General features: G+C 40.6%; 1 protein-coding gene across 2 annotated transcripts in view; it reads left to right on the plus strand.

The window, feature by feature from the left end:
• The window catches only part of STK10 (serine/threonine kinase 10), a 129,453-nt gene that overhangs the window by 35,015 nt on the left and 81,659 nt on the right, over positions 1-12,779 (plus strand). The window lies entirely within an intron of this gene.

Consider the following 12,779-nt stretch of genomic DNA (forward strand, 5'->3'; position numbering starts at 1 on the left):
CACACACACACACACACACACACACACACACACACACACACACACACACACACGGTGAGTGAGTGACTAGGCACTTTCCCTTGAAGTACCATGTGGATGTTAGCCAAAAACCACGAGATCAGCTTTTCTTCCGGAATCTGTAATCTTAGTAAAATTCTCCTGGTGATTTCTTATCATCACTTCTGCTTTTTTTTAATGTCAAAAACTTAAAGTTTCCCCAAACATGCCCAAGTCCTCAAAATAAGTAAATGGAAGAAGCTCTTAGCTGATCCCTTGAGTTTCCTTTGGGTCACTTCTTCCTTTCTTTCAAAGGGTCTGGATGTATTCTCTGGGAAGACCTTCATGACTTCTATTCCTTTTAGGAATAACCAAACTACAGGAATGGTGATTAAATTAGTCACCAGATATAAACAGGAGCTGGGAGGGTTCAGAGCAGGAGTTCTTAACCTTTTCTGTGTCATGGATTCCCTCTTTGGCAGTCTGCTGAAGTCTATGGATTCCCCCCCCCTCCCGCCCCAGAACAGTGTTTTTAAATGTATAAAATAAAATTTAGGGTTACAAAGGAAGCTAGTTATGTTGAAAACAAGATGTAATTTTTTTCCCATCTTAGTTCACAGATCCCTAGGAATTTGTCAACCCTAGAATTAAGAACCACAGGTATAGAGAAATGTGTGGATATTAGATAAAAAACATGTTTGAGGGATACCCATACCATTTTTAGGTTGATTTCGGGGAGGGCAGACATGCCCCTCCCAAAGAAGGGAACATGCCCAGAAATAGAATCTGGAATTGGATGGGAACTAGTTGTCTGATCCAAGATGGTAGTTCTTATGTAGTCTTTGAATTTAGAAGTGAAAAAATTCCTGATTTTCCACAAAATCTTAGTCACCAAGGAAATATCTAACCCAAAGATGGAGTAACCATCAAAACCAAAGGGAGATGTGGTGGTTGTAAAGTTTGGGTAAAACAAAATGATTTTTAAAAGTTGCTCTCCACTCCCACCCCAATCCTACTGCCACTTCCACATCAGTTTTGATTGTGGACCTTTACTTGAGATTTTCATCTGAACAAATCCAGGAATTGAAATATTGATTGGTTGTCCAGAAATCTAAGAGTTTTTGGCCTCTCTTCTTTTTCCACCCCATTTCCTACTCATGGGTTTTCCTCTCAATTTTTGGATCTTCCTGAGAGAAGCAAGACTGAAGAAGCCCTGTGGGATGCAACTTTGACTCTATCCTTTCCTTCACCTGCCACATCTCATCAGCCTCCAAGTTCTTTTGATCCTTTTTTTATTTTTTTTTTTTTTTGGTAATCTTACTCTCATTTTTTTTCTGCCTTTCCATTTTCACTACCACCAGTTTAGATAGGACCCTTATCTCACTTCCCAATTGCTGCATTAGTCTCCTAGGTCTCCCTCCTTCAATCAATCCTGTATACTGCTGCCGGGTTAATTATCCTAATGCAAAGTTCTGATCTTGCTGGTCCTTCACTTAAGAAATTGTCTATGGCTCCTCATTGATTACAGGATAAATTCCAAAGTCCTTAGTCTTGTATCCAAGGCCTTTCATAATCTGTCACCAACTTTCTCTCATAACCTTATCTCTCACCATTGCTGTATCTGAATCCTCCGCTGTAGCTAAACTATTCTTCTTTTTGCCCCTCGGTTCTCCTGGGCTTTTTATCAATCGTACTTTGTCTGTACTATTCCTTCTGCTTGAAATGCCCACTCTGTTTATAAGGATAATAATAGTTTGCATTTACATAACTCCTTAAGGCTTATAAACTGCTTTATAAACCCTTTGTCCAGAGCTTAGCACAGTCACTGGCTGTAGTAGGCATTTAATAAATGCTTGTTGACTGACTTGGTTGCAGAATCCTACCCATTTTTCAAGGACCTACTCAAATTATACCTCTCCCATGAAGTATTTCCTGATATACTCTCACTGGCACTCTAGCTCTCTCCCTGTTCTTTTCTCTCTTTCTCCTGCAATCCCCTCATCCCTTCCCCTATTTCTCCTTTTATTTCCCTCTTCCTCCAACACTGAAATCCTACCTAATGTTAGATTTTTATTCTATACACCTGATTACATCTGTACACACTTATAGTTATTTCATGCATATGTCTTATCTCCCCAAATATATTTAAGTTCCTAGAGAGTGAGGCTGGGTCTTATATTCTTATCAACTCTAAGATTCTGGAATCCCAGATTCCATCATTTGTTTTCCCCATCGCCTAGTGATTTTTGTAGTACTTCAGACACAGTAGACACCCAGTAAATACTTGTGAACAAATGGACTTGGAGAGTAGATGGTTGCAAATTTCTGGGGAAAGTCCTTTGGGATTAGCAACACGTACTGTCTTCTTGGATACTGAAATTACTTGGGGGGAATTATTGGCAGGAAAGGATGACACTGATTTCCATTTTCTGGACTTTGAAAACAAACATTTTGAAAAAAGGAAATGCTGATCCAGGTCAAACTGCAATCCTGACCTGTGATTCGGGAGGGCAAGGCATGTGTGGGCTGTGGAGTCCTGGTCTTTGCACTGGATAGTCCTTGCTCACTTCAAGTTCTTATTCTGATATATGATTTTACAGCCATCATATAGTATTGTCGTGTTATACATGGGTAAAACGCTGCTCAACTGATTTGCCCACAGTCACCAACCTATCTTAGTGGCAGAACTGAGATTAAAATTTAGGACTCCTAGCTCTCATTGCACCAAGGGCTCTTGGCTCTAAACTATATTTTGCCCAGTATGTTCAGATCAGGAAATAAGAATTGTAAACCACAGGGTCTCCCTAAATATCTTAAGTAGATTTAAAAGGACGTAAGGATGCAACGCATTCCAGCCACGTAGGACAAGCTGTACAAAGGCAATGCAGAAGAGGGATGGAAGGTAGAAAACAACAAGCAGGCCAGTGTGGCCAGAATGTAAAGGAGGTGAGGGAGAGCCAGGAAAGGCAGGAAGCCCTGTGTTCAAGTGCAGGATTGAATCCCTGGGGAATGCTATGGCACTTAAACTTGTGTTCCTGTATTTATTACAGCAAAGAATAATAATGTTCATGAGCAAAGAAGATCTGGAGAACCATTACTTTAACAACTGAGAGTCTCTGATCTGCAAAAGGGGAATGAGTTTCTACATAAGGAGTTCCCTTCCATAGAACCTTATAAAAACAATAATAATAATAATAATAATCATTATTATTATTATAACAATAACTGGCGTTTTGTATAGCACTTTAAAGTTTGCAAAGTGTTTTACATATATTACCTCATTTGATCATCACAACAACTCTGAGACAGGTGCTATTATGATCTCAGTTTTACAAATGAGGAAACTGAGGCTGAGAGAGGTTAGATGGCATGCCCAGGGCCACACAGCTGGGAAATGTCTGAGGTAGAATTTGAACTCAGGTCTTCCTGGCTTGAGATGGCCCAGTGGATAGAATGCCAGGCCTGGAATCAGGAAGACTCATCTTCCTGAGTTCAAATTTGGCCTCAGATGCTAACTAGCTGTGTGACCCTGGGTAAGTCAACTACCCCTGTTTGCCTTAGTTTTCTCATCTGTAAAATGAACTGGAGAAGGAAATGGCAAACTACTCCAGCATCTTGACCAAGAAAACCCCAAATGGGGTCATAAAGAGTCGGATATAACTAAAAATGAACAGAAAGATGCTGTTAATAGAGTAAAAACTGCAGTGATACTAATCCCACCTTTTCACTGAAATGTCATTTGGTTAGGATTGTCTTACTCTTACATGTAAATTGTTTTAATTTTGTCTATAAAAACAGCTCAGTGTACTAATAAACTCCTTTTGTTTTATTTCCTGTATTTGCCTTATTGACCAGGGTGAGGCCCGAACTAGGATTTTCATTTAACACCATCTCTAACTGCCTGGTGAAATCACAGGTCCTTCAAAAAATTATACAGGAAGTTAAAAAAAAAGTTTTATTGGGATCATTTTTAGTTGTTTTGCATACTAATATTAGATCTCAAATGCCCAGTCTCTAAGCATCAGGAGGACAGGAAGGTATCCTGGTTCAGTCATGTTTGGGAAACAATTCATAGGCTGCCCTTCCCCAGAAAGTCATCAAGGGTGGAGACAGATGGCACTTTAGCGTGGACACCCACTTACTGAAGACTGGGCAGAAGCAGATTAGGACTGTAACTTTCCCACAAGGGTGGCAGCATCCAGGTTGTTTTTGGACAGGAGTGTTTTATGTCCTTATCCCTCCCACTTCTTTTCTACCTTTGCCTTAATGATAATAATAGTTTACACTCATAAGTGCTCAATGTTAGGTAAGCCTGTTCAGTTTCCAAAACATATTATGTACATTTTCTCATTGGATCCATGAAGCAACCCTCTGAGACAGGTCAGGCAGCTGTTATATGAGCCCATTTTACAGATGAGGAAACTGAGTCACCAAGTGGTTAAGTAAACTCACTCCAGGCCACACCTCCAGAGTTTGTACTCTGTGAGGCTCAAACCTGATCTCCTGCTTCAAGCCCCACCTTACCCCCTCCTCTCACCATTCTATCACATTGCCTTTCTAAACAGCCAGCCAAGTTTCTCCTTGTCTTGGAAATTCCTGGGGATCATTTCACCTGACCCAGAGTCCTCCTTTTCTCTCTTTATTTAGTGGGAAAGATGAAATCATTTCACTTACTCCAGATTTTTTCCCTCAAAGGTTTTCCAAAATCATGCAGGGAGGGGTGGGTGTGGAGGGAGGGTCAGTTATGTTCCGAAGGGGGAGTGGTGGGTGCTGGGACTGCCCCGAGCTGAATGGTCACATTGTTTGATGAGGGGCACTGAGATCTGGGAGCAAATTCTCTTGACTCCACCTACAGAATGCTCCAGATAAGCAGCTGACATTTTAATGTTTACTGTTTAGCTCTGACTCTATGGACTTCCTACCACAAATAGGTCTTGATTGAGTAACCAGAAACCTCTTCCTTATCTGCCTGCTGGGTGGCTGGGTGGGGGGGGTGGGGTGATAAGATAGACAAACACCAGCAGGTTGGGGTCTTTTGCCCGTGGTAGAGTGCTTACTTTGCATGTTTCAGTGGTCTTTGTGCCTGGGTTTAAAATAAAAATTAAGGGTTCTATTCAACTTTCAGTGATTTGGTCATGGAGTGTTGTTATGGCATGAGATCTGAGAGCTCTTTTGGTCCCTCATTTTACAAAGAAGGAGAGACCTTGGAGAGTTTGTGTGTCAGGAGGCCAGGCTCCCTGGGCTTCCTATGAAGCTCATCAGGCTTTCACTCTCTCTTCTTCCCTTCTATCCCTGTGCTGTTGAAATTACATATGGGAAAGTACTTTGAAAGAAACAAAATGCTAAATGAGTGTGAGGTCATATTATCATTGATCATAATTTTTCACTAATTCAATGGATCTTTATGGAGCACCTGCTGGGAATGAGAAACACTTCCACCAGGAAATGAAGGGAATGTAACCTCTAGATAGAGAATGAATGAACCCAGAGCTGGGGGCTATTGATAGAACATTTGGGGAGAATCAAAGGGGAGGGGTAAATAGGTTGAATCATAGAATCTCAGAGTGTTAGCATACAAGGGTGCCTTAGAGCTCCTTCATTTTAGAGAGCAGGGACCAGTAGACAAAAGAAGGGAAGTTACTTAATCAAGTTCACATACTGTCTTGGGTCATTGACATGGCTTCTTGTTGGGGGTGGTGTTACATTTAATATCATAAGTGTGTGTACATGGAAATGGGTTTTTTCCCTTTTTTTTAATTTAAGTTTAAAATAAATAAAAAAATTACACCAAAAATAATATCGGAGGTGCAAAGCAGATAACAAAAGTTGGATTGCGTACCCAGTGGAGAAGACCTTCCAGCTGATGTGTGAGGAAGACCTTGAGAAAGTGGCTTTATGTATTTTTTGTTACTGTTGTCTACAAGCCATAAAAGTTAATTGCTGAGCCTCGTATATGACCCTGCTGTTTCTGTTATCTAGGTAGGGCCACCCTGGCCATCCTTATCTTCCTTTGAACAAGCATGCTCGGTATGTGTGTCTGTGTACTCAGGTGAATTTGTTTGGCCGTGTTGGTAGAGGAAGAAATGACAGTAAGGTTCATTCTTCTGTCTGTCTTGTGGTACTGGAGTAGGAAAAGAGGTCTTAATTCAGGTATTTAATGTGACCCAAGCTTTTAAAGGATTCCCTTTCTTTCTTTTATATCTGTAGAATTCATCGAATATTAGTGTTAGAGAACTGGAGGGGGCCTTAGAACATGGAATGTCAGAGTTGGAAGGGGTCCTAGAACAAAGAACATGGACCATTAAGGGAAGAAGCGTTGCCCCTTATACCTGGAAGGCTTGGATCTTTCCTCTTGTGTTCATTAAACTCCTCTTTTTTTTTTCAAGACTGAGCTTTAGTTGCTACTTTCTTCCCTAAAGCTTTTCTCGATTCTTGATTTCTCTGCGCCCCACCCCCCTCCACCTAAGGAGAAAATACCATTTCTTTCCTCAATTTCATTGATTATAGATTTAGATGGGGACCTTAACAGTTGTGTAGCCCCAGGGTCTCATTTTTATTTTTTACTTAACATCATATATTTTTTCTCAGTTAGTAAGCATTATTTTCTCTCCTTCTTTCCCTCACTGGAAAAAAAATAAAAGAAAAGCAAAACCCTTGTAATAAATATGCATAGTCAAGCAAATTAAATTCCTTTATTGTCCATGTCCCAAAATGTGTGTCTCATTCTTCATATTTAGTACATTACCTGTCTGTCAGGAAATGGGTAACATCCTTCACCCTTGGTCCTTTTAGAATCGTGATTGGCCATTGCGTTGGTCAGAATTCTTATTTGTTTTCATGATGTTCTTTCACTCTGCATTAGTTTATATGACACTTCCTAGGTTCCTCAGAAGCTGTACCCTTCATTATTCCTAATGGCACAATCCCATTATATTCACATACCCTACTTCAACTATTTGATGAGCACCCCTTCAGTTTTTGTCACCACAAAAAGAACTACTATCAGTATTTTTGTACATAAAAAACCTTCTCCTCTTTCTTTGTTCTCTTTCCTGCATGGGCCTAGTAGTGGTGTTTCTGACCCAAGGAGTAAGCACAATTTAATAACTTTTGGGGCATGAAGAAACTTGGGCTTAGCATGGTTAAGGATCTTGTCCAGGGCTGTGCAGGAAGCACATAGTAGGGCTGGGATGTTCTTTATGTATCTTTTCCAGGATGTCCTTTTTGCCCCTGTCACACTTTGTGCCTTGTGTATTGTACTCATTTATATATTCCTCAATTAGAAAACTATTAGTCCCTTGAGGGTAAAGACTACGTAATTTTTTAATCTGTGTCCCCAGTTTAGTAGTACATGCTTAATAAGTGATTGTTGAATTGAATTAGACATAATCTAGTCTAACTCTTTCATTTTATAGATGATGAAGCTGAGGTTCAATGAGGTTAAAGGATTTGCTCAAGTATATTGATGGTAGAATTGGGCAGCTAGGCAGCATAGTAGATAGAGTGCCAGACTTGGAGTCAAGAAGATTCATCTTCCTGAGTTCAAATATGGCCTCAGACACTTACTAGTTGTGTGACCCTGGGCAAGTCACTTCACCCTGTTTGCCTCAGTTTCCTCATCAGTAAAATGAGCTGGAGAAGGAAATGGCAAACCACTCCAGTATCTTTGCTAAGAAAACCCCAAATGGGATCACAGAGAGTCAGACATGACTGAAGAATAACTGAACATTGATGGTAGAACATACCTTTCCTGGATTGAGAAGGAATGATGGGTGTAATTTCAAAAGAGTATGAGGTTCATTCATTTCTGCCTTGGATTGGGGAGGAAAATGACAAGTCCTGCCCATCCAGGATTGCACTTGTGGTTAGGACCACAGAGTTTGAGGTTCATTTGTCATCTGCTCACTTGATCTCGTGCTCAAATGATATAGAGGCAGCATAGGATAGAGCATAGAGGGCTTCACTTGGAGTCAGGGAAACCTGGGTTGAAATTCAACCTCAGAGACTGTGTGACTCTTTCTGAATTTGGGGTGAGGTACCAATCCATTCAAGTTTGTACCAAATACCAAATACTGACTTGTCTATAAACTCATCAGCAGCTGCAGGAGGAGCTCATATACTTTGCAAAGCCTGTGGACTTTTCATGTTCAATTATTAGAAATGTCGTTTAGCCCGTCAGTCTCAATTTCCTCATATGTAAAAAAGAGGTGTATATTTTAATGACACCTCTTTTGCAAGGTTCTTTTGAGGAGCAAATGAAATAATGTATGCAAAAGACTTGGCAAACCTTAAAGTACTATATAAATATGAGCTGCTATTACTATCATTGACATTGTTATTCTTTTCCTTTTCAATGATGTTTAGATAGAAATGGTCCTGGGATATCACTCTCTGACTTATTATTTTATATTTAATATTGTGTGAATTACTGCTTAAGCAGATAAAATAACAACTGCTTTTTATAAGATATTAATAGAAGCAGCTAAGTGGTCTAGAGGATAGAGCAGTGGACCTGGAATCAGGAAGTTATTGTTGTTTAGTCGTATCTGACTCCTTGTGAACTCATTTTATAGATGAAGAAACTGAGTCAAACAGGGTTAAGTGACTTGCCCGGGATTGCACAGCTAGTAAGTGCCTGAGGCCAGACTTGAACTCAGATATTCTTGACTCTAGGCCTGGTGCTCTATTCACTGCACCATCTAGCTGCCTGTAACTCTCAGGAAGACTTGAATTCAAATCCAGCCTCAGATACTTATTAGCTTTGTGACCCTGGGCAGGGGTCTATCTGCCTTAGTTTCTTTATCTGTAAAATGGAGATAATAATAACACCAACCTCCCAGGGTTGTTGTGAGGATAAAATGAAATATTTGTAAAGTGCTTTGAAAACCTTAAAAGACCCTAAAAATGCTGGTTATTCTTATTGTTGTTACTATTAATAAATAAAAAATAATGATAATGATAATAGATATGTGTATGGTGTGAGGAAAAGGGCTTAAAAGTGATCAAATTTGTGAGCACAAGAACTCTATTTTGGAAAAGTATCTTTTTTCCCATAAGACTCTGGAAATTAGTGCGTTCAATCTGGGGAATATTAAAAGCTGCACACAGCCCAGCATCAGGGCTCTGGGGTCAGCGGGAAAGAAGACAAGGTTAGGGCCTAGGGAGAAGGGGGAGGAGGAAGAGTCCAGGACCTTGGATTCTTTATAGTGGCTTTTGGGTTGGTGCATATGGTAAGAATGGACTTTAGGACCTCTTGCTTAAATGAATATTTTGAGGTCCTGGAATGAATAAGATTTAGGACTTTGGCTTTTTTGTGCTATTGACATTAAGAGTCAGAATGATCATGGGAAAATAGTGCCTTTTCTCATTGCCAAAGAAAGCCCTATTAGAAAAATATGTATCTTGAGTTTATGGGTTTTATTAAAAGAGAATGAAAAGATATGTTTTAATAAAGAGCAAAATTTGCATAGTATAATGGAAAAAGGCCCAGGCCCCAGTTTCTGCATTTGTGGGGGAAAAAAAGGTGGGATGTAACTTCCAGGCCTAACTTTCTATGAGATGCTGGCAACATGTTACTTAACTTTTGGTTTCTCTTGGCTAAATATGGAACCAAACACGTTGTAAGCATTTTTAATTGAACTTCAGAGATAACCACTCTGTGGGCACAGGCTTCACCTGGTGCAGAGATAGATTCCATTAATGACACTCCTTTGTGAGTAACTCAGCAAGGAATTTACTCTTGCCCTATCCCAGTCCTATAAGAAAATCTGTGAGCTTGCATTACTGGTATCATATGAGGGTATTAGTCAAATATCCTCGGAGTCTCATTGTCCCCTGTTGTAAAATGATAGAGTTGGACTAGATGACTCTAGGTCTAGAATTCTTAATTCCTAATGGTATGTTCTGTTCCTGCTTAGTTTTATAGCTTTAAGGCTGTATCCATGAGTATTTCCAACTGCTTAGAATTTAGTCATGGGGGTAAAGCCTGAACTGGGTAGCTGGGTGGTGCAGTGGATAGAGGGCTGGGCCTAGAGTCAGAAAGACTCTTCTCCTGGAGTTCAAATCTGGCCTCAGACACTTACTAGCTAGCTGTGTGACCATGGTCAAGACACTTAACCCTGTATGCCTCAGTTTCCTCATCTGTGAAATGAGTTGGAGAAGGAAATGGCAAACCACTCCAGTATCTCTGCCAAGAAAACCTCAAACGGAGTCATGAAGAGTTGGACATGACTGAACAACAACAAAAAAGCCTGAGCTAAACCCATTGTTTTGATCTCTAACATATGGGCAGAATGAATGATGCTCCCATCCTTTTAAAATCATGCTCCTCTGTGCCTTCTTAACCCAGGAGGGGACAAGTAGAAGTATTAGGCGGCATTGGAGCCACAGAAATCAGTGTGCTTGGGAGCAGAGACTTGGCCATTGGAGTTTACTCATTTATTTAGTGCCTCAAGTTGGTGTGTGACCCAAGAACTGTGGACATGAAAGGAATTAGTTTTTTGTGGCTGATCGAGTCTTAGCTGTTAGAAGGATTTCTCCGTTTCATCCCACCTTGCCACGGTGGCCAGGCTGAAGGCACACACACCCTATCTGAACCTTCCTGGGTCCCTGGGTCCAACCTTTCTTTTTGCTCTGGACCTACAACCTGATTTCTGCATTCCAGAGGAGGCTGTCAGTTCAGTACGGCAGTTTTCTCAGATGGCCTCTGTGTTCACTCTCATGCTTTACACTTAACAAGAGATCTCTCAGAGGTCAAACAAGCATAGTGGAGGTCTCTCCAAATCAAACAGGCCCTTACCCCCTTCTCTGGCTTGAGTGCTGTCTTTTGCCTAGTCAGAACATAACTGGATGCTTTCCTTCATTGTTTAAAGTACAAGAAAACCTCCTTGAATGTACTAGCCAGCAACTCCAGAGGCCCACGCCTTCTTCTCTGTTCCTTGGGAAAATGGATTTGGAGGGACTTAATAGCAAGCAGGAAATCGAAAACAGAAAGCTGGGTGATGCTTTTTAGGAGGGAAGAGGGAGAAAAGGAGGAGAGAGCGAGACAGACAAAAAAGAGTCCCTTCTGTGAAGAACTGATGGGAAGCGCTGATGGATTAGTAAAATAAATGAGGATAAGTATGCTGTGGCAGGGAGTGTGGGAGACTGGAAAGCATGACATGTGTCCAGGGGAAATAGAGTAATTTAATTTGCCTAGAAGACCAGGTAGGTATGTGTGGGAGAGTAACAGGAGATTAGATTGGAATTATAGTTTGGAAATAGGTTATGGAAGGTCTTGAGGAGCTAGTTGAAGAGTTTTTATTCCATTTGGTAGGCAGTAAGGAGCCTTGGAAGACTTTTAAAAATAAGGGAGTGACATGATCAGAGATGCATTTGAAGAAGATAAATCTGGCTGTGGTGGGTGGGATGAATTGAAAACGGACCAACTAAGGACAGGGTAGCCAGCTAGCAATATGCTGCCATAGTCCAGACACAAGATAATTGAGGCTTAAACTGGGACTGAGGCAGTGAGCATGGAATGAAAAGGAGGAGGGGTATTTGTGTGATGTTGCTAAGAACTTGGCGTCAGATTGGATGTGGAGGGTGAGGAGAGAGGGAAGAGTAAAAGATATGGGGAGATTTTGAGTCTGGGTGACTGGTTGAGAAACAACAGTTGCCATGAATAGAAATAAGGAAGTTGGGAGAAGGAGCCGATGGGGGAGGGAAGGGTGAGGAGGAAGAGATAGTTCATTTTTTTTAGCATGTTGAGTTTTAGGTTACTGATGCTTTTTATTCATTAGATAGCTATGTGACCATGGGCAAGTCGCTTCAGTTTTCTAGGCCTTAGTAAAATAATAATGATAATGATTGTATATAAGAAATGTTTATGTAATGCTTTGAGGCTTACAAGGTACTTTATATACTTTACCTCAATGTTTTCTTACAACAACCCTGTAAAGTAGCTGCTATTGTGATTTCCATTTTACAGATGAGAAAACTAAGGCTTAAAGAGGTTTTGACTTGGCCAACATGGCACAACTAGTGAATGTATGAGACAGGATTAGATCTCAAGTCTTCGTGGCACCATGTCCAGGACCCTATCTAATTAATAATAATAATGATGATGATGATGATATCTAGCATTTACGTAGTGCTTTAAGGTTTGCAAAGCACTTTACAAATATCATTTTGTTTTATCTGTACAATAGCTCTTGTAAGTAGTTCCTGTTATTATCTCCATTTTACAGATGAGACTGAGGTTACATGACTTGCTTGAGGTCACACAGCTAATAAGTGTCTGAAGCCAGACTTGAACCCATTTCCCTGACTCCAGGTTCAGTGCTCTATCCATTGCTCATCTAGGTATCCTCCACTACTCATGTTTAAGCCATGGCCTCTGCTTTGGAGACTGTTGACGTAGGGGATATCCTTCTAGTGAAAGGCTTGGAGTCAGAAAGATCTGCGTTCTAGTCTGACATTGGGCATAGCACTTAATCTCTCTGAGCCCTAGCCTCCTCCCTAAGATTTATCGACTAAATCATAGATAAGTTAAGATCTGCATTGATAGAAAAATCTTTGTCATTAGGAGCTTCCTATGAGATGAAATCATTGCTCTTTCACATATATTTATTCCTTTCCATTACTGTGGGATGTATTATCTTCTTGTCTCTACTTACTTTGGCCCATCAATTCCTATGAGTCTTTCCAAGTTTGTATGAATTCCTCATAGCCATCATTTTGTACAGCACAACAATAATCCATCACATTCATATGCCCCGGTTTGTTCCTCTGTTCCACTGTTG

The sequence above is a fragment of the Vombatus ursinus genome, unplaced genomic scaffold (assembly GCF_900497805.2).
Source record: "Vombatus ursinus unplaced genomic scaffold, bare-nosed wombat genome assembly UNPS02014863.1, whole genome shotgun sequence".
Taxonomy (NCBI): domain Eukaryota; kingdom Metazoa; phylum Chordata; class Mammalia; order Diprotodontia; family Vombatidae; genus Vombatus; species Vombatus ursinus.